This window comes from Marmota monax, unplaced genomic scaffold (genome assembly GCF_021218885.2).
Source record: "Marmota monax isolate L192 unplaced genomic scaffold, Marmota_monax_Labrador192_F-V1.1 WCK01_AAM20220418_F8-fsc00026, whole genome shotgun sequence".
NCBI classification, from domain to species: domain Eukaryota; kingdom Metazoa; phylum Chordata; class Mammalia; order Rodentia; family Sciuridae; genus Marmota; species Marmota monax.
The window spans coordinates 1,071,336-1,091,873 of record NW_026693108.1 but is presented as its reverse complement, the minus strand read 5'-3'; positions in this window follow the sequence as shown (position 1 = coordinate 1,091,873).

The window sequence follows — 20,538 nt, the reverse complement described above, 5'->3', positions numbered from 1 at the left end:
CAGCTCATTTTATGAGACCAGTATTACTCTAGTACCAAAATCTAGCTAAGTCCATGATCACAAGAAAAAAAAAAAAAAACTGCAGACCAACATCCTTAAGTAATACAAATGTGAAAAACCTCAAAAAAAATCAAATTTAACAGCACATAAAAAGGATTATACACGATGATTAATGCAATGAGATTAAAAAAATGCAAGGTCATGCTAACATTAAAAAATCAAATGAATGTAATATACCATATCAAGAGAATAGAGAACACAAACCATGTAATTATCTTAATAGACACAGAAAAAGCAATAGACACAATTCAACATGATAAATAGTCTTGACAACGTAGAAATAGAGGGGAGCTTCCTCAACCTGATAAAAGACATCTAGAAAAACCATGGCTAACATCATAGTTAATAGTGAAAGACTGAACTCTCTCCTCAAGATCAGGAACAAGCCAAGGATGTCCACTCTTGTTACTTGTATTCAACTGTATACTTGAGATATTAGTGCAGGTGAGTAACCAAGAAGAAAATTTAAAAAGTTATGCATTCTGGAAAGACTTTATATATGCATATAAAATCATGAAGAATCTACTACAAACTATTAGAACTAAGTTATCAAATTACTAGAACTAATAAATACATTAAGCAAGGTTGCTAGATATAAGATAAATATATAAAAATTAATTATATTTATTAATTATTTTGTTTTGAAACAATCAAAATGTCAAACTTTAAAAATCACACTTACAATAGCATCAGAAAAAACAAAATGTGTAAGACTAATGGAAAGCATCCCATGTTCATGGATTGGAAGACTTACTGTGTTGAGGCAGAGTCTCATTATGTTGCTCAGGATGGTTTTAAATTTCTGGGCTCAGGTGATCCTCCTGATTCAAGTCTCCTGAGCAACGGGACTACATGCCACCACACCTGGCTTAATATTGTTGATTTAACAATAATTTCAAATTTAATGTATACATCCAACAGAATCACAATGAAAAATCTCCAGTGACTTCTTTGCAGAAAATAAAAAAACTATTATAATTTATGTGGGACTATAATTATATGAAAAATTAAGAATAACCAAAATAATTTTGAGAAAAGAAGAGCCAAATTTGAAGGCTTCACAATTTCTAACTTACTATCCAATGATAGTATTCAAGACTGCGTGGTACTGACATAAAGACAAATACATAAATTAATAGAATAGATTGGAGTGTTCAGAAATAACCTCTCACATTTACAGTTTACTGGTTTTCAACAAGAGTGCAAGACCATTCAATAGGAAAAGAATAGTCTTTTCAGAAAGTGATGTTAATTAGATTTCCAAGTGTACCTCCTACCTTGCATAACGTATAAAAATTAACTCAAAGTGGATCAAAGATATAAGAGCCCAAACCATAAATCTCAGAAGAAAATATAAGCATAAAATTTCAAAACTTTTCATGACCTAAAATAAAATATTAGATAATGATTTCTTAGATATGACACCAAAAATTTAAGCAACCAAACAAAAAGTTGATAATTGGGACTTTATCAAAAATTATAATGTGTGTGTGTTGCCAATAATACCAGAGAAAGGGTGGGGTGGATATCTGGAAGTCATACATCTGACAAGGGAATTGCATCTAGAATATTTACAGCCTTTATGACCCACAATAAAGAGACAGATAATCCAGTTCTTTAAAAGTCACTGGGTTTGAATAGACGTCTCACCAACGGGGGTGTGTGATCTGCCAATAAAGACAGGAAGAGGTGATCAGCATCAAAGTCAAACACATTTGCAGATAAATATGCCCTAGTCCACGTCCTTGGATATTCCTCACTTTAACCCTATGAATGATGTCGGCATTCTCTGTGGCTACAGGAAAGCTGGAGTGGTGTGGCCAGAGTCCCCTTGAGACAGGAGAGGACACAAAACATCCGTCTTACGACCCTCAGCCCCATCCCTGAAGGATGCGGCCTGCCGGCCTGCCTTCCGACTGTGGGAGGCATGGCCTCCCTCTGGGCACCATGAAATCGTCTTTCCATCATTGTTTCAACGGAGAGTGGGAACAGCAAAACACCAGACCTGGGAGCCATTTGCTGGCCACATGACCTTGTCAGGCCAGTGGACACCTCTGAGCCTCCCTTCTCTCAAACGAAACAGAGAAAACCAACTCAGCGCAGTCGTGCAGGGCGGCTCTGAGGTGGGCACGGTGTGAACTGACCAACTCCGGGGAAACAGCAGGATCAGTGGCAGCCTTCTCCTGAAACCATACAAAGGTTCTCTCTCCTGGAGATGGTGAATTCTTCCCAAAGACCCAGACCATCCAGGTCTGAGAAATAACTGCCGCGTTGTGGCTGGCACAGACAGGGCTTGCTATGCACAGAACAGGAGTGACTGTTGTTGTACCTTCTGCTCTGTCAACATCTGCTTGTCACATTCTGTATCTGGACTGTCCTCCAAAAACTCATGTATTGGAGGCTGGATCCTTAAAGCAGTGATGTACAGAGGGGGTGTTTGGGGGAATGACTGGATCATCGGTGAGTTGATCCATTTATGGGTCCTACTTGAATGAACTATTGGGAGGGGGTGGAGACCACAGGATGTAGGGCCTGGCTGGAGGAAGTAGGTCACTTGGGGCACAACTTGGAAGGGTGTAACTTGTCCCTGCCCTTTCCACCCCCTCCTGGCTGCCAGGAGCTAGGTTTCTGTCTTCTACCATGCCCTCCGCCATGATGCTCTGCCTCACCTCAGGCCCAAAACAATGGAGCAGCTGACCTTGGACTAAAGCCTCTGACTCTGTGAGCCAAAATAAATCTTTCCTCCTTTAAGTCATTTTCCTCAGGTATTTTGTCACAGCGATGAAAGATGACTGACACACCATCTATGTCAGCTTGAAGACAAAACCGACCATGGGGGAATCTGTGGATTGGCAGTGACCTAGAGATGCTTATCAAACAAGGGACCCGCACCCAGCCACTAGATGAGGAGGCCTGTGTCTCTGAGGTTCTTCTCTGAAGAGCTTGACTGTCCTTGTGGAATTCCTGCTGGAAAAGCACTCTCTCTGGGATCCTTATGATTTTTTCCATGCCCCCCGTCCCCACACCCAGTACTGGTGAGGCTGCTTAGGTGCCCTGTCCATGAAGCCACCAGCACTTAATGGCAGGCCCGATGCCTGGTGCTCACAGACCAGGAGCACAGAAAGCACCTCCCTTGTCCAGATGGTCTCAGGACTTTCCAGGAATCGTGCACCACCAGGGGCGAGCACACGCCCCCAGGGCAAGCCCCCATGGCAGTGGGTGGCCCTGCCAGGGCTCAGCCAGCGCATGGCACGAGGATAGGCCGGGCACCATGAGAAGCACTTTCCACAGGTGGACTTGCTCGTCGTCACCGATCTCCACGGGGTTGGGGGACACAGGATTCTTTCCTTGTGCAGAGGAGGAAAAGGGGTGACTGGTTTCTGGCCATGGGGAAGGAGGGGAAGCGCAGGTCCCTGTCTGGGACAGCAACATGTGTCCACCTAATCTCTTGTTTCCAGAATTCTGTGCTAGGATTGAGACAAGCCCCCGCCCCAGCACCCAGGTGCCTGAAGTGGAAGTGACAGAGTGGTGACGTGCAGATCAAGGCCACTGCAGTGTGGTCAGGGGCAGGGAAGCCGGGGCTCAGAGGCATCTACCCACAAGCACACCCCATCTGCCCCAGACTGAGGGGATCCCATGGGGATGGGACTTGTGATGCTAAAACAGGCCGGTGCTGAGGGGAGCCGGTGCTGAGGCCACCCAGGTCCAGCTTCCAACCCTCACGTCCCTCAAGTCTGTCCACAGCAGCCCCAGGACTGACTCTGGCCAGCTTGAGGGGAGAGTGGCCCGCTGCAGTGTCCTCTGGTCAGGACCCTCCTCGGGTGGGGTCACTGGTAACTTCAGCCTCTGCTGGGTTGGTACTACTGGACCAACACACCCACTGCCATCGCGGGTGTTTATAGCAGAGTGCTTCTTGGTGCATCGATGGCCCCAAACGCCAACAGAACCTCACGATCGATCGGCACAATTGGCTTCTAGGTGCTGTGGATTCGAGCCCTGGCTCCTGTGTGAGGGTTAGACCACTGACAGCCCTGGCAGGAACCTAAGAAGTCACATTTGCAAATGCCTGCGTTTTCAGCTTCTCTCCCCCACCCACACCCACCCACACCCACATTTTGGGTTGAAACAACAAAGTATTTTTAAAAAGGTTTTCGGGCTTCTTCTCGCCCTAATTAATGTTTTTATCTCAGGTGGCTTAAAGAAAGTCACTTAGGTTGATTATAGGAAATACAGTGAGTGGAAATTTGAAACTTGTAGCCATTCTGGCATGAAAGAGAGAGAGGGAGAGAAAGAGAGGAGAGAGGGCGGGAGGGTGGGGAGGAAGGAAGGGGGGAAGAGAGGAGGAGGGAGGGGGAAAGAGGGGAGGGAGGGGAGTAGCGCCTGGGTGCGGACTGTGCTGTGTAAACATGTGTCTACTCCCCTCACAGGTAACAGAAACCTGGGGGCCATGGGGAGACCGCAGCAGGACAAGATTCGCAGTTTGAGACAATGTATTTTACTCTTGGAAACATGACACAGTTGGATCCTCTTGCCTTTTGTCTATAAGTGACTGCACACCCAATTGAGAGGAGCAACATTTCTTTTGGCTCACAGTGTCAGAGGTTCTGTCCATGGTGGGCCAGTGGCATTGCTCTGGGCCCCAGCTCAGGCAGACCGTCTGGGGAGGGCGTGGCCGAGGAAGGTGCTCGAGTCCCGGCCAGGGGGAAGAGAGAGGAGAAAAACAACCAGGAGAACAGGTCATGATCCCCAGGGCCGCCTGCCTACAGGTACCCCCAGTACAGAAGTCCTTTCAAACGACTGAGCCCACAAGCAGATTAGTCACCGGATCAGCTCTCCTGATCCCATGGCTCCACCTGTGAACTCCCCTGCAGTCACCGGAGCTTCAGGGGCACACCTCACAGCCAGACCACAGTGGCATGGGGCGGGAGCAGGAGTGTTGGGTTTCCCTCTGCCTCTCAGTCTCCCTTTGTCCCCTGCCTGCCCTGGGCCCCACGCAGAGTGGGGACCTTGGGGGGAGGAGCTCAGGTTCCGGAGTGGCCAGCACAGCCCTGTGGACCAGCCCGGGCTGCGTGGCTCCCTGCCATCCAAACTGAGGTTCACAGCAGCCGCTCCCTCCCCACACCCAGGGTTAGAATCCAGGGCCAGAGCTGGAAGGGACAGAGCCGCTTGGAGCAACTTGAGGAGCTCCGTATGTTCTGGGGCGAGGAGAGCAGGACACGGGAGGACAGGGAGATGCTCACACTCACTCATGTGGATCACAGTTTGGATCCTAAATGTCAAGGTCATTGTACTGTCATGTGGAACTAATCAAAACAAATAAAAAACTAAGTAGAGCTGGGAAGTGGAGGACAGCAGTCCACATGGACACTAGACCAGTGTGCAGTGCGTGGGTTAAACCCATGCAGAATGCTTTGCCTCGTGTATAAACTGAATTGGGCTCTCAACCGGGGCTCCTGGGAAGGCTCTGCCCCCATGGAAGGTCCAGGGGACGCCAAACCCACAGATGCCACTCAGTGCTCCTGCGCCCACCCCGAATGCCTTCCATCAGTGTGACCAGGGCCGCCCCAGGAGGTGCCCCCCTCTGGGGTGTGGGGGTGAGCGGGAGGCAGGCCGCAGTGGGCCTGGCCTCTGGGGGTCCTCATCCTCAGGGTCATTTTGGCAGAGGCTCTCCACTTAGGCTTGGAGAGGGAGGAGGCGGTGAAGAGGGGGCGGCCCCTCCGACCTCCTCCAGAGGCCCACGGACCGACCTCCTGGCTCATCCCTCCGGATGCCAGGAGCAAACCGTTCCCCACTCCCAGCTCGTGATGACCACCCGTCCCCAGCCCAGGTTCCCTGGGCGGTGAGCAGCCCCACTGGAGAAGCGCGGCAAGAGCAGGAGACGTCTCCCTCGGCCTCCTGCCTTTAGTGAGGACCCCGAAGAGCCGCGGGCAGAAGAGTGTGGCTTTTGGGGGCAGAAATGGGCACACTGAAATCCTGAAGCTTGTACTCATTACTTCAAGAAAACTGACCAAGGAAAAAGGCTGATTTTTCTTCTTTATTCCCATCAGGACTGCCAACTGTTTTATGTATGAGTTTAGCTGATAATAGTTAGTTATTAGTATATTGGTTTACTTTTTCAGCTAATGGGGGGGACACCTTTGAAACCTAATAGCATCATATAGATTCCTTTAAGACTTAGGGTCGAGGGCACTTGGAATCCACTTTAGTCAATATCATTATAATGAAGCTTAAAATGCGATTTTTGGTTCCACAAGAAACTATTGGAACAATTTATCGTAACCAGTCAGGTAGTCAATGTAAACAAGACTTACTAGAGAGAATAGTCACTGACCTGTGTGACACAGGTATAACTGATTTGCATTTATTATTTTAAAATGAATGGACAACTTGTCAGAGTTAAATATTCATAGCTCTAATTTGAAATGTGATCTGTAATTTTTGCACTTTAAAACTAAGCGGAAAGACGCTCTTAATGTGGCCTCAGATTATTCCAGAGAGACAGCTGCATGCTTGCCAGCGCAGAGGGTGGCCGTCAGTGTTTTGTGCTTTTACTTTCCCATATTTCATTTTCATCAGGAACACCTGCTGCGGGTTTAGTTTGTAAGTTAAGTAGAACAGTCAAGCCGTCCTGAAGCCGCAGCACTTCCGTTAAAGGAGCCGGTGGCATGTTTACAGAGGCATTCCAGGTGCCACACCTTTCCACAGCCACCTGTTCCTGCATTCCATTTCACCAGAAGGAAGCTGAGGCTTCAAAAAGTGGAGTAAGTTGCCTTCCAAATCCACAGATAATGTGTACAGCAAGCTGACACAATGAGGTGGCTCCAGCCTCCAAGAAGGCATCGTCCGGGAACCCGGCGGGCCTGGAGGGGCCTGCTCTCAGCACCCGTGTGGGCAGTGGGAAAGGGCGGGGGCATCTGAGAGCCCGAGCGCAGGGACAGTCCAGTGCCAGAAGGGATGGGCTGAAGGCACAGCCCCACAGAGGGCAGAGCTCACCAGGACAGGTGCTGCAGGTCCCCGAGCTCAGGTGACCCCGTGGGCCCAGGCTGGGCTGGGGAGGATGCCCCTCCTGAGCAGAGCTCTGCCAGGGACAACAGCTGCGGTGGCATCCAAACCTAGCAGGGCAGTTGTTTTGAACTCTCAAACTAAACAGATAGGTGTACTTGATTTTGTCTTAAATTATTCCAGAAAAACAGCTATGTGCTAGCCAGTACCGTATATGGAATTCAGTATTTTCCTGCATTTACGCTGTTTTAAAATTTTGAGCATAATTTGTATCTATACATATTTCCTTTTCAGTTTTTTCCAAAACACCTTACTGCAGGTTTAACTTAGAGACACAGGGGTAAAGGAAAGAGAAGGCCCAGCTCACCGGAGGGGACAAAGGAGGCGGGGCTCAGAACTCATGTCCATCTGTCTTTGGGCTGCGAGAGCACCAGAGGCAGCGGGTAGAGCCAGCAAGGTGACCCAGCCAGAGTGGCCGGCTCCCAGAAAAGCAAAAGTGCTAAAAGTGACTCAGAAGAGATGGAAAATCCACATAAACTACAACAAATAAAGGAAATTAGTTAGTAATCAAAAGTCCTCTACAAAAAAAAAGCCCAGGCCCAGTTAGCTTTACTGGTGAATTCTACAAAACATTCAAAGAAGAATTAATACCAAACCTCCACACACTCTTAAAAAAAAAGAAGAGGAAGAAATATTTTCTGACTCATTCTGTGAGATCAATGTTACCATAACCCCCAAATCAAGCTAAGACTTGTGTTCAAAGAAAAGGAAACCACAGATATATGTCTTTAATGAATACAAATGCAAAGTCCTTAACAAAATGTCAGCAAACCAAATCCAGGAACACATAAAGAGGATCATACAACCACGAGCAAGTAGGGTTTATCTCAAGAATACAAGGATGGTTCAACATTCAAACATCAATGCAATGTATCATTTTTGTAGATTAAAAGAAAACAAGGGAGTCATTTCCATAGGCAGAGAAGAAGCACTGAACAAAATTCAACACATTTTCATGACAAAAACACATAGCTAAGAATAGAAGAGAACTTCCACAACCAAGAAAAGGCAATCTACAAAAGGCCCACGGCTGAGACAACACCTGTGAGTCTGAAGGCATTTCCTCTGAGACCAGGAATAAGACAAGAACATTGACTCTTGATGATTCTGCCCAACACTGAGGCAGGTTTAGCTACAACGTGGCAGGTGCTGACACACAGCTGTGGATCCAGGTAACATAAGGATGGACAGGGGCAGGAATAAATCAGATCACGTCACTTACCAGTGCCTGGCCCCTCATCATTTTGGACTCCACAATATTAAAAAAATGGGAATTTTACATTTTTAAGTAGCTTTTTACTTTTGCATAAAGTACACCAAATTTAGCCATTTAAATGAATTTCCTTGGCTTATGATGCATTTATAAGCTTTATTCCAGTATACTCTGTAGGGTTCCTCTTTTTGATCATTTCATATCTTTACAAAAATAGAACTCCATTCAACTAGAACTGTCTTAGTTCCCTGGTTGCATCACGGTATGACCTCAGTATGTACACATTCTTTCTTCAAAGTGGCCCCTTACAAAAGGACTCTTAATGAGATGGTGAATAGAAACTCAAAAACACTCTCATTTGTTGTATTTTCTTTTTAAACTTGGTCTGCATTTAAGAAATCCTCATTGAAGTCCCAGTTCATCTCTGATATTCCACTGAATTTGCCAGAAAACAAACAGACAAACTTCCCTGTCGTGTAAGTGAGCAAAGGAAGATAGAACGCTCCATGATTAATGCGTACGGTTCTCAGCACAGGCCGCCATCTGGGCTGCCTGCAGCCTGCCGCTCTGTTAATGAAGCATCGTGATTGTTCTAGAGGCTGCAGGGCAGGAAAAGGGATCAGAACTCAGCTCCGATTCACCAGCCGAAGCTGTCCTCGGGAGCGTGTTGGCCAGCTCTTTAGTGATCTTAGCTGCTGGTGAGCACGATAGAACACAGAAAAACAGAGACTGAAATAAGAAGAGTTCAGGATTCTCTCATTGTCCCAGTCCACGGGTGGGCAGCCCAGGGCTAGAAGCCAGCCCACCCCACCATCCCCAGATGCTGCACCTGTGGTCCAGGAAGGAGGGGCAGCAGGGCAAAGCCACACTCCACCCTGCTCAGCCAGGCTCCTGGGACGGGCCACACCATTCCTCCTTTAGAATCCTCATGGACAGAGTCTGGCCAGTCGGCATGCTCCAAAATGGCCATTACCATGTCTCTGATCAAGTCCTCTCAAGCCAGGCATGGTGGCGCTCTCCTGACTCAGAAGGTTGAGGATCTCAGCTGCAAGGCCAGCTTGGGCAACTGAGCAAGACCCGTCTCAAAAAGAAAAGAAGGGCTGGGGCTGCAGCTCCACGGTGAGCCTACCTCCATGCCCCAGGTCCTGGGCCCCACTCCCAGTACTGAAAAAGTCCTTTCAACACTGAAGAAAGGGAGAGAGTGGTGGGGGAGGGTGGTGCAGGAGCGTCCTCAGCCGCTTGGCAGTGCAGGCCACGGGGTTCTGCAGGGGGCGAGCAGGTGTGGACAGGGCTGGGCGGGTCAGTGCTGGGTCAGTGTCCTCCATCGGCTCCCTGCAGGGACGCAGTAAACATGCAGAAGGGTCCTCAGGATCCCGGCAGAAGTGCCCAGAGCAGCTACCGGGCAGCATCCTACCTCTGAGAGGCTTCGAGATCAGGGGTGGGTTTGATGTGGTCGGGGGAAATGCCATGGCTGTGGATCCCATGTCACCTGCACCAGAGCCGTGTCCCCTTCCTTGCGTGGTGAAGGGAATGAGAGTAAAGAAGTCTTCCAGAAATCCCTGGCCACTTCCTAGGGGAGATAAGAATGAAATGGAAAACAGCACTGCCCACGCTCAGATAGGACAGGACGCGGAGCACACGCCCTGGCAACCGCACAGCTCAGGAGCTTCGTGTGACACAGCCTCCGCGACATCCAGCGGTGGAGACTGGCCATTCCAGAGCAGGCACGTGTCCAGCAATGGACAGCTGGTAGGTGTGGAGCCCGGGTCTGAACCCCGCAGGGCACTCAGCCTGCAGTCGCCACAGCGGCAGTGACGGGCTCCGTGACCAGCTCGGGGTAGTCATGCCCACGGGGTGCTGAGCACACACGACACACACTCAGAGGTGCCCAGAAGAGTAGACGGTGTGTGTGTGTGAGTCCTCCAGGGTTCTTGGTTACAAGCAACTGAAACAAGTCGTTGAACCTTAAGAGACCCGATGACTCAACAGGGAGGACACAGGGGCTCGCAGAGTGAAGGCAGCTGGGAGGCCAGCACTAGGAGATGGCCCTGGAAGGCTGCCAAGCAGGCTGGGGCGCAGGGACACAAAGGGCCATGCCAGGGCAGGCCTGCAAACACGCCCTCTGCCTCGGGTCACTCTTGCAAAGAATTCCTGAGGAGGAAGAAGTTAAGCGCTGCCCCCCAGGCTCCAGCCTAGACCCCAGGAGGGGGATTACGGCTGGCGAGAAGCAGGCAGGGGGCTTGTGGTGGGGCTGGGTGGCCCAGCTGGCCAAGTCCCTGCAGCAGGCCAGGGCCAGGGGAGCCAGCCTTGAAGAGAGGAAGGCAGACCAGATGGGCAGGTGTGAGGGAGCAGAGGCGGAGCAGGCAGAAGGGTGGAAGGCCACCCAACAGGTCCGTCCGCACGGCTCGCGGGCACTGGTCCTCACTCTCAGGGCGCCGCTGCCAGGGGGACGCACAGAAGCAGTGCTACAGGAAGGCCCTGCTAAGTGCCGTGGACAGCTGTCCCCACTTCTTACTGCCGTGACACAGTGATCACCACACATTCGTCATCCACGGCCTCTGAGTGTGCGAGTCCTCGTTGGGATGGTGGGACGTGCTCGGGCACTCCGAGGCAGAAGGCAGGTGCTGGGGCAGCTGCAGTTTCACCTGAGGAGCAGGCCACCTGCCCAGCCCACTGGCTGTGTGTGCGTCTGCAGGACTGAGGGCTGTCTCTGCTGCCTGCACGCTGGGGGCTCTGCCCAGCTGTAGAGGCCACCTGCTGTTCCCCGCCAAGTGGCCTTCCCCAGGATGTGGCAGTTTGCTCCTTCAAGGTGGCAGGGAGCAGATGTCTCTGCTGCTCAAATCTCTGAATTTTCCCTTCTTTTCTCTAGGTCCACCCAGGACAATCTTCCCCTTGTCCAACTCACAGTCGATGACCAGGGACCTTGATAATACTTGCAGTTGCTGCAGTTTGCAATATAAAGTGACCAGTCATGACAGTCACGTCCCTGTGGTTTCAGGCTCTGTGTCCCTCTGGAGGGGAGAGAAGACGGGGCAGGTACAGCAGGGGCAGGACTCTTGGGAGCACTGCAGAACCTAGCTCCCAGGACACAGAGAGGCAGGAAGCGACCGAGGGCCAGTTATGGCACTGGCTCCCCAGGTGAGCGAGGCTGCCCCAGCATGCAGGGGAAAGGCAGGGCTGGCGGCAGGAAGATCCAGCTAAATGGCAGTGTTGGCCAGACCGAGAGCCCACGGGAGCTGGAATGAGCAGTTTGTGTTTCATGCTATAAAAAGCAACCCTAAATTCAGTAATAGGATCAGATTTTATAGTAAAATTCAGAAGAGCAGAATCAATCCATAATTGTATTATAAAAAACAAGAGGGTTTAAAAATAGGCTCTAAAAATGGGCCTTAAAGTAAGCAGCCACCCACGACCTACTCCCCGGGGCCCTGAGGCCTCAGGGCTGTGGACAATGTACTGCCCGGCTCAGTATGCCCTGGTGGCCACTGTGCCTGTGAAGTTCATGTCAAAATGAACGAGAAGTCCTCCTTTTGTCTGCCTGACCCTGCACGACTAACCTGATGGCCTCAGGCCACCACCCAGTCCCACTAGCTCTGGTGTGTCATTCGGCAGGTCAGCTAAGATGAGGGGGTGGAGGGAAGCCAGGGGGCAGCCAGGCAGGGAGAGAAACAGGGAAAGTGGGACACCCAGCCGCCCAGGGTTCCAGACAGCCCACACCAGCCGTTGTCACCTTCCCCAGGGTCTTACCTGGCTTCACACAGTTCTTAAACTTTCAAGAATAACAAGCAAAAAGTTTGCTTTCTTTCTTGTTCCATTCTTAATTCCATGGAATTCTGAACAATGGAGCATCAGAACCCCCAGGAGACAGCACCGGGAAGCTCTGAAAGGTGGCGACTCATGGGGTCCTGCGGAGTGCACACGGCCCACCCATATGGTGCTGTCCTCACCCTGCCCAGAGGCTGGTGGAGGCTGCCCTCCCACTCCGCTGTCCTGACCATTGAGTGTCCGTCCCCACTGTTGGAGAACTGGTGTTTACCCAGGGCTTTGCTTACCAAGGACTTTGCAGATGGAAATCCACACACGTGCTTCATTGGTAGTAGTAACATTTCAAATGAAGCACATAGAACTTGCACCTACACTGATGGCATTTTAATTAAATTTCTGATCTTGCAAGTTGGTGGCAAAATCATTTGTCTTCCAAGGCTCAAGTCAGCAGGTTCCCAGTCCACAGGGTGTGTGCTGACATTTGGGTCCTGGTCTCAGAGGTTTGCATAAATGCTCATTTTCTTGAGGTTTCTAGAAAGCACACCCACCTCCTGGACTCCTCCAGCACTTTATTTTTTAATTTAATTTAATTTAATTAATTTTTTTTTTTTTTGGTGCTGGTGCTGGAACCCAGGGCCTGGAGCGTGCTGAGCACATGTCCCACCACAGCACAACCCAGCCCAGCACTTGGTACACTCCTCCTCCCTCCACTATGTTATCCCAGAAAAGGCCTCAAATTCTATCGGAATTTGTCAGCCACCTTCCACTTACAGTTCTGATTTAGAAACAGGAGACTTTTTTTTTTTTTCCACAAACAGTTTGTGGTGAAAACTTACCATCAAGCTAGATGTACATGTTATTTGTAACAAGTTTTTGTGGTTAAAGTGAGAGTCCCTAAGTAAGAAGACATCTTAAGAAATTTTCACAATGAGCTTTGCTTGATGTTGTAGTTGTTTATTTTATGACTATTAGAGCACCCCCTTATGCCATCTACTCAGACGCCCACATGTATTTTGGGGTCCACAAGGACAATTTACCATGTAATTTTGTTGTAAATGTGACTTGTGGATTCTTGGTTTTGCTATTCAGTTGTGCTGTTTAAATGTTTGTATTTCAAAACATTAAAAATTATGTCACCAGCATCTTCCACTTTCATCATTTTGAAGACTGAGATTTCCTTTGGCCCAGCCAGAGCATTCATCTCGTGGAGGCCAGAAGAACACTTTAAACATGAATGTTTCATGCATGCTTTCTCAGGAAACTTGTTGAGAACATATTCCACAAATTAAACCAACCATGGAAGACACCATGGGTCAAGAGATACAGGCTCAACAAAGATATCATTCAAAATTGAAGATTAAATAAAAACCTTCCAAGATAAGCAGAAAGAATTCTGACTCTGCAACCAGCTTACAGAACTTACTAAAGAAATTCTACATGCAGAAGAAATAAAAACAGATCTCAGTGCTCACAAAAGAACGAATCTCATTTGGACAGTAGCTAAGCAAATGAGAAACAGGACCAATTTGAACAATATAGATAAATAAGAGCAGCAGGAATCACGAAACATCTCTGCAATGTAAATGGCCTCATCTCTCTAATTAAAGGACATAGGCTGGCAGAATGGATTTAAAAACAAGACCTAACTATATGTTGTTGACCAGAGATGCATCTTACAGACAAAGACAGCCACAGGCTGAAAGTGAAAGGTTGGAAATCGACAGACCATGCAAATGGAGCCCCAAACAAGCAGGAGTAGCTACTCTCAAACCTGACAGAGCAAATTTCACAACAAAACAAGTCACAAGAGACAGAGAAGGACATTCCATCTTGGTAAAGCAAATCCTAAGAGAAGATAGAACAATAAATATTTATGCATCACCTGTGGGTGCAATGAATACATAAAAAGATACTACTCAAACTGAAGGCCCAGACAGACCCCATGCAATGACACTTGGTGATTTCAACACACCTCTCTCACCATTAGATAGGCCATCCAGACATGACCCGGTAAAGTCTCTTTGAACTGGACAAATATTACAAATCAAATAGACCTAACAGATGTCTATAGAATATTTCATCCAACAACAGCTGAATAGATTTTCTTCTCAATAGCTCATGAAACTTTCTTCAAAATAGACCATATTTTAGGCCCCAAAGCAACTCTTAGCAAATCCAAAAAAAAAAAAATCTCATATAATTCCTTGCATCTTATCAGATCATAATGGAATGAAATCAGAAATCAATACCAAAAAACCCTACAGAAACTATATAAACACATGGATATTAAACATCACTCTTTTTATGATGAATGAGTGATAAAGAAATCAAGGAAGAAATTGAAAAATTCTTAGACTCAAATGAAGGTGATGATACAATACACCAGCACCTCTGGACCACTACAAAGGCAGTTCTCGGAGGAGAGTTTCTAGCTATGAGTGCCTACATAAGAAAATCAGAAGGATCCCAAACAGGCAACCCAATGAAACATCTCAAGTCCCTTGAAAAAGAAGAACAAACCAATTGCAAACCCAGTAGAAGGAAGGAAATAATTAAGATCAGAGCCAAAATCAATGAACTTGAGAATAAAAAAGTAATACAAAGGACTGATGAAATAAAAAGTTGGTCGTTTGAAAAAACAAAACAAGACTGATAATCCCTTAGCCAAACTGATTAAAAGAAAAAGGGAAAAAACCAAAGTAATAAAATTACAGATGTTGAAAGGAGACATCAGCACAGACATCTCAGAAATCCAGCAGATCTTTAGGGACTATTTTGAAAGCTTATGCCCCAATAAATTGGAAAACTTAGAAGAAATGGATACATTTGTAGACGAATACAACCTTCCAAAACTGAGTCAGAAGACATAGGAGACTCAAACAGCTCTTAACTCACAATGAGATAGGAGCAGTAATAAAAAGTCTTCCAACAAAGAAGAGTCCAGGACCAGATGGATTCTTGGCTGAACTCTACCAAACATCTAAAGAAGAACTAATGCTAATATTCCTCCAATTAATCCATGAAGTAGAAAGAGATGAAACACTTTCAGATTCATTCTACGAAGCTGGTATCACACTCATACCAAAACCAGATAAGACCACATGCAGGCAAGAAAACCACCCACCAATATCCCTGATTAGTAAAATATTAGTAAATTGTGTTCATCAGCATATTGACAATATTGTACATCATGACCATGTTGGCTTTATTCAGAGATGCAAGGTTTAGTATATGCAAAATAATAAATGTGATTCATCACATTAACAGAATTAAAGACAAAAGTCACTTAGTGATCTCAGAGATAACACAGAAGGGCTTCAACAAAATCCTGTGCCCATTCGTGATAAAAACACAGAAGAATTTAGGAACCTGCTTCAACATTATAAAGGCTGTATGTGAAACCCAAAGCCAACCTCATAGTGAATGGGAAACCCTAACGCATTTCCTTTAAACTCTGAGACAAGACAAGGATGTCACTCTCACCACTCCTACTTAATACAGTGCTGAAAAGTCTCGGAATTGAACTATGCAAGTCCTGGAGGAAAACGTGGGGCCAATAGTCCAGGTTTTAGACACAGGCAACGGCTTCCCCAGTAGGATCCCTGAAGCTCAGGAAACAACGCCAAGAGTTAACAAATGGGACACATCAAATTACAAGGCTTCTGCTCAGCAAAGGAAACACTGAGGAAGGTTAAGAGAGAACCCGCAGAATGGGAGAAAAATCTTGGCCAGCTTCTCCCGTGACAGAGCATTAATGTCTAGAATATGTGAAGAACTCAAAAAAACTTTCTACCAAAAAAAATCTAATAAGCCAATTAATAAGTGGGCAAATGAACTAAGAGACTCTTCACAAAAGAAGAAATAAAAATGGCCAACAAATTCGAGAAAAACGTTCGACATACTTAGCAATCAGAGAAATGCAAGTCAGACTACACGCAGTCTTCAGGGGTCCACATCACGACACCGCTTTAGGGGAGGAGGAGAAACAGGGACGCGCTGCGCTGTCGGCGGGACGTGAACTACTGCAGCCCCTGGAAGTCCATGAGGCTCCTCACAGACTGGGCATGGCCCCCACATGGCCCCACTGTTTCGCTCCCTGGGATTTATCCTGAGAAGGAAGGCATCTTCTACAGCGAGACACATACACCTACATTTATGGCAGCACAATTCCCCAACAGCCAGCCTAGGCATCCATCAATGGATGGACGGATAAGAAAAATGGGTTGTGTGCACACAAAATGGAGTTCTACTCAGCCCTGAAGAAAAATGAAGCTACGTCATTTTCAGGAGAATGGATGGAACTAGGGACCATCATGTTAACAAAATAATCCAAACTCAGAAGGTCAAGGGTCGTGTATTGTCTCATAGGTGGAAGATAGAGAGGAAAGAGGGAAGGAAAGGTGGGGATCCCTAAAAATCAGAGATCAGCAGAGCAAAGCCCCGAGGGGCGGGAGCTGGGAGGGCGGGGAGTGCTGGAGTGGGCCAGAGGTCCTCCTGCACTGAGTATTGTGTGCATGTGGAAGGTGTGACACAAACCCCACGGGCAGGCTCCACTCCAGTGTGCCAATAAACCATGTCGGGAGCCGTGCTCAAGAGAGAGGTGGGCCCCAAGCTGCTGGGGAGGCGGTGCCCAGGACCCCAGCCTGCGGTGCCCCTGCCTCTCCAGAGGGAAAGCACGCCCCCGGCCCTGGCCATGTCTATCCGGAGAAGTGAAACGCAGCTGAACACACTCGTGTGTTGAGTCGCACACTTTGGTTCAATTGCTTTGGAGTGGGATCAGAACACCAGGATTTTTAGAAGCTCCCAGGCAGAGGAGCATGTGGGCCTGCCCCAGTGTTTCCCAGTCACAGCCAGGGGGTCCCTTCCTGCAGGAGGGCGACTTACAAAGATCCGTGCTACAGCCACAGGTAAAGGAGCAGCCGAGGGGTCGGAGCGCGAGGAGGGGAGGGCCTTATCCTCCCTCGTCAGAGGAAGCTTCTTCATTACAAAGTCACAAGCACATTATTTAGAAGTGTGGGGGCAATAAAGGCAGGTCAGAGCTGCGAGCCACGGCCCCTGCAGAGGACCGGAGGTGGGTGCAAGGGCCCGGTCATGAAGACAGCCACGGAGTTCTACTTCCTTGTAAAGTCGTGAAAATGCATTTTTTAGCTAAAATTAAAATGATGACTTCATACGCAAAGTTTATTAAAATAGAGAGAATGAAGGCTTGGTGCCCCCCTCTGGGGTCACACAGAAGACAGCAGACCCAGCTCTGCCTGTCGTACCCCGACTCCCCAGGGGCGCTGCTTCTCATCCACCCAAATCCAGTCTCCAAGGAGCGCAGGCCAGGGGAGCCCCCGGGATGGGCCCAGAGCAGAGCCGCTGTCTGAGCACTGGATGGGCCCTGGGCATCAGAAGCCTTCTGGGACCTGTCAGGGTGCGCTGACCAGAGGAGGGCCCCGGGTCACCCGTCAGAAACACGCCGGGGCTCCCCATGCCAGGGTGACGGGGATCGTGCAGCGAGGATGCTGCCGGCTGCTGGGCTAGCCCAGTCAGAACTGCACCCAGCGCAGCAAGGCCCAGCCACGTGCAGAGGTCAGGAGGCCGTCCTGAGGGAAGGGCACCTGCAACAGCCAAAGGGCCAGGTACAGAGGAAGCAGCAGGCCACCGTGTGGAGCCCTGCCCCTGGGGAAGGGGAGCGATTTGGGAGCCTGGCACAGCAGTGCACAGTATCTGCACACACAGCAGGGGAAAAAGTGCCTAGGAAAGGACACCTCCCCAGTGTCCCCTTGTGACCAGCAACTGCCAGGCACTTCATATGAACTGCATGTAGCTGTGGCCTCTCTGCCCTTCAATGCTGACTGTGCCCACTGGGTCATTGTCCTGGAGCTGGGGACATTGCACCATCCAGCACAGTCTCTAACCTTCCAAAGTACAGATGCCAGGTTGGCCATCCCCGCTAGCTGGCCTCTGGGGCAGGACCCAAACCCATCCTTATCACCAGTGCCCCTGAGCCAGCCCAGCACCTCCCCACGGACACTGCGCTATTGAAGGCAGTCTCACACTAAGAGGGAGGGCCTCTCCCTGACCTGCCAGACCGCCACCTCCCCACGGGACGCTCCCTCTCTGCCGCCCTTGCTTTGGGAGATGTGCAGTCTCAACCCACAGTGTTGGAAGGACAACCATCGGGGTGGGACCCCACTGTCCCCTGTGCCTGCAGTGTGGAGGGGTCACAGACATGCCTGGGCATTGCCAGCAAGTCCTGGGGCGGGGGGGTGGACGCGGGTTGGGAGGCGCTGCTGCGCTGCTTTTCAGAAGAGACGCCGAGGCCTGCTTCCTAGTCCTGGGAGCACGGCAGTGGCCAGCACTTGAGAGAGAAGACCTCGCCCCAGGCCTGGAGGACAAGGCCGTGGAGGCCAGACCTGCCTGGGGCGAGAGGGTGTATCATCACGAGGACAAGCAACAAGGGGATCGGGAGCGCTGGCCGGGTTCCCGGTGCCAGACCTCAGGGGGCTCCTGCCACTGAGCAGTCCAGGAGGGAGATGCCAATACTGTCCCCAGTGGGTGAAGCGGCAGTGGGGGCTCTGGAAGGCTGAGGGACGCACTGTGGGGCTACAGTCCCTCTGCCTGGCCGCAGCCAGCACCTTGCCTTCTCCTCCTCTCTGGGCTCCAGCGAGTCCGGCCTGGAGGGAGCGAGAGGTGGTGCCAGAGACCAGGTCAGGCTGCATGGTATGCCCTGGTGACGTGGCCTGGCTTGGTGGCAGTGGCAGTGGGCAAGTTCGTGTTGAGCAGTGGTGCTAGGAAGGACACAACCAGGCACCCAAGGCCCAGCTGCCATCCACCAAGCAGGGAGCTCCGACACTGGGGCTCCCCATCCGGAAAACAGGAGCACCAGGCCCTGACGGGAGCTGTGGCCAGTCTGCAGGAGGAAACACCGCTCCTGGTGGGCACTGGTTCTTGCTCCCTCGTGCTCACCCCAGCTGGCTGAGCCGAGCAAGCAGCTCACTGTCTGCCCCTGAGCGAGCCGGAATGGCTGTCTGCTAATGCAGCTTCCTCCAGGTCCAGGCCTTCTCCCAGATGCTCCCGGGCCAGGTTCTGAGGAGCCAGCACTGTCCCAGTCGATAAGGTTTGTACACCCTTGGTGCCCAGGGACAGAGGAGTGGATAAATAAAAGGCAGCATACATACATAGTGGAGTATTAGTCAGCCATAAAGAAGAATGACATCCTGCCATTTGCAGCAAAACAGACGGCACCAGAAGACATCGTGTCAAGGGAAATGAGACAGGCATAGAAAGACACTACTGTGCACTCTCAAGCGTGGAAGCTCAAAAAGTCGACCTGAAAGTGGAATAGTGATTACCAGGCACTGGAAGGGTGTCGGGGAGGTGGAACGAGGGCCCGGATCTGATTGCACTGCTGTATGCATGCATGGAGATCTCACCCCAAATCCTATCAACACGTTACAATGACTGCACACTAACAAAGCAAGTTTTCTTCTGCATGAGCTTAGTTCTTCTGAAGTGAACTCAGGATGATTGGACATTGACATACTCCTTTCTCTCTGGTTCTGAAACTACCGAATATTTCTTTCTAGATTGATGTGGTAAAAAATATGTAACCTAACACCACTTTAACCACCTTGAAGTTCAGTGGCATCAGGCACATTCACACTATTTCACAACTCATACGACAGAACATCGGGAAACAGGCAGGCAGGCAGGGCCACAGGCTCCAGAAAAGGGCTTTATAAATACAGAGGCCACTGCATGAAATCAACCCTAGAAACATCCCAGAAAAAGGGAGGCCGAATTGAGGTTCAAACCTAAGGGCCAAAGGAACAGAGCCAACCAGAATGTTCTGGTTTGAACCCAAGGCACTTTTCTAGTACCTGACACAGTAGTGACCAGTGCCCCTACCTGGTACCCGGTGACCCTCTAGATGAGACCCGGCGGCACCCTGCTCTGGGCCCTCTCACAGGGAGCTCTGTTTCTCACTTGAATCCTGCTCCTTTCACTCTCACCCGTCTGTTGTCTGTGGATTTCGGTCTTTGAACTTGTGAGACAGAACCGGGCAGTAGGCTGCTGGGGTCTGCTGCCGTCCTGGGGGCGTGGCCTGCCCTGGAGGGCTGCGGCCTCCTCTGTGGTGGCAGCAGAGAAGAACCTGCGTTCCAGCTGCAACCTGCAGAGCTGGGCTGGTGGTCACTCTCCTGCTGTGATCAGCACTTAGCTCTAGAGCAGGCTCCCAGGGGCGGAGGGCTGTGGCGTGGGCAGACCTGCCTGCTGGCAGAGCAGAGAGCCAGGTTCATCCCAAACGTCGGCCTCGCGACCAGCAGCGCCATCCATCTCTAGGACTGGTCTGTCTTTTCCAGCTGAAGCCGTTTCCCCTTAAACACTAGCTGTGGCTGCTCCCCCACCTACTCCTCCCCCTTCCACGGAGAGGTGCAGCAGGGGGACCCCAT